This window comes from Cyprinodon variegatus, unplaced genomic scaffold (genome assembly GCF_000732505.1).
Source record: "Cyprinodon variegatus isolate N-32 unplaced genomic scaffold, C_variegatus-1.0 Scaffold0, whole genome shotgun sequence".
NCBI lineage: Eukaryota > Metazoa > Chordata > Actinopteri > Cyprinodontiformes > Cyprinodontidae > Cyprinodon > Cyprinodon variegatus.
In genome coordinates, this window is record NW_015150453.1 from 2,502,145 (window position 1) to 2,503,855 (window position 1,711).

The following is a 1,711-nucleotide window of genomic DNA, read 5'->3' on the forward strand; positions in this document are numbered from 1 at the left end:
CACACAAAATAACCCGAATAAATACAAAATGAAATCCCTCAAACATCACCTGTTGTAACTCTTCAACCCTCCAAAACGGAAACAAAGCGCTTCAAATGAATCGGTTATGAAAGAGTGACTAAGACTTTGGGACTCCAGCAAACCAAGGTGAGAAACATTTCAAATGAATGGAGGAAACAAGGAACAATGTTAGAGCTTCCCATGAATCACTGATCTACTAAAAATACTCCCTATAGCGCCTCTTCCACTCATAAGGAAGAAAGAAAAGAACTCAGAGCAAAATCTAAAGCTGAAACACATTTAGTTTATTAATCTGGATTATAATCCAAAGAACCAAAGTCCTATCCTGGTCAGCCAGAATGACTCTACAGTGTAAGTCAGTTTGATGATTCCTGTAACCATAACAACCAAGATTGTTGCTGCAGCAGAGTGATTTTTTTTAATGATGCCCTTTATCATGTCCTGAAAGAGCTGTTTATATTATTAATCTATATTGTTTAAAAAGGAGTCTGCAACCTTTAAAATCTAAACAGCCTTTTTTTTCCTGTTTGCAGCCATGTAAAAGTTGATCAGAGCTGCAAATATTACATCTCCTCTATAAAACTAAGCTTGTTATTGTTGTTAAATATCTGATATCGGAAATTTGTTGCCATTTCAAATAACAAACAGTTTATCTGTATTTTTAGCTTTTAAAATAAGGAAATCTATAATTTGTTTATTTAATAAAGATGAAGCATGGAGTTTCTTCTATAAGTAGGTAGATCAGTCAGCCTGTCTGTCCCTCTGAGACCCAGAAGTTATTCTTTTCATACTTCAGTAAACATTAGTTTTTTTCTTAATTGCTCATATGCTTCACATGCTTTTTATACCTAAAATGTTTTTCAATGTTATGCTTTCAATCAGTAAACATCTGAAGAACCTTTTATCTGAGTTTCTAAGACTCTACTTGTTTATTTTTAATGGCAAAATGACAGTTTTATTTAATTTATGGCATCTACAGTCTATGAGATTGTTTAATATGGTTTAAAAAAAGACCTGCAGTGGTTTTTGTATACCATAGCAACATAGGAGGGTTGCAAAAGTTGCATGATTTCCCTCTATGAGTTTGCCATCACCAACTGATGGAGGAGACAGACAAACAGACCTTGCAAAACCAGAGTGTGTGTCTGCAAAGATTTCTCAGTGAGTTTAAAATGACTGGGAACATTATATGAGGAACTGAAGACACAGGGGTAGATAGGTCAAGGAGGTCAGAGTGATGAAGAGTTCCATCTGGAAATCAAGATGAGGAAGCCACAGCCAATGAGATCATGAAGAAATGCAATGAGCTACGGTACATGCCCAACTGTCTGAACTTCACCCAGCTCCTTTGTTTCCTGTATTGCATCGCTGGACTGAGCAATCCAGGTGTTTCTGACAGTAATCATGAAAACATTGACCAGATACACCTGGATTAATTAATTTGTCCAGTAATGAAAGGAAGGAAACAAAGGAGATGGCTGAAACTCAGGGACTAGTCAAGTTGGTCATATATCTGCCTGAAATGATCAAAAACCCAAGTCCATAAGGGTGCAGAGAGCTGGATGCACCAGTAAACACCTGAGATGTATGGAGTTCCAAATGTTACTTTTGTTCACAAAGAAATAAAAGTGCTTTATCCAATTTCATCAGTGTGAGAACTGGAGGACACCCATAACTAATATTGCTTCAT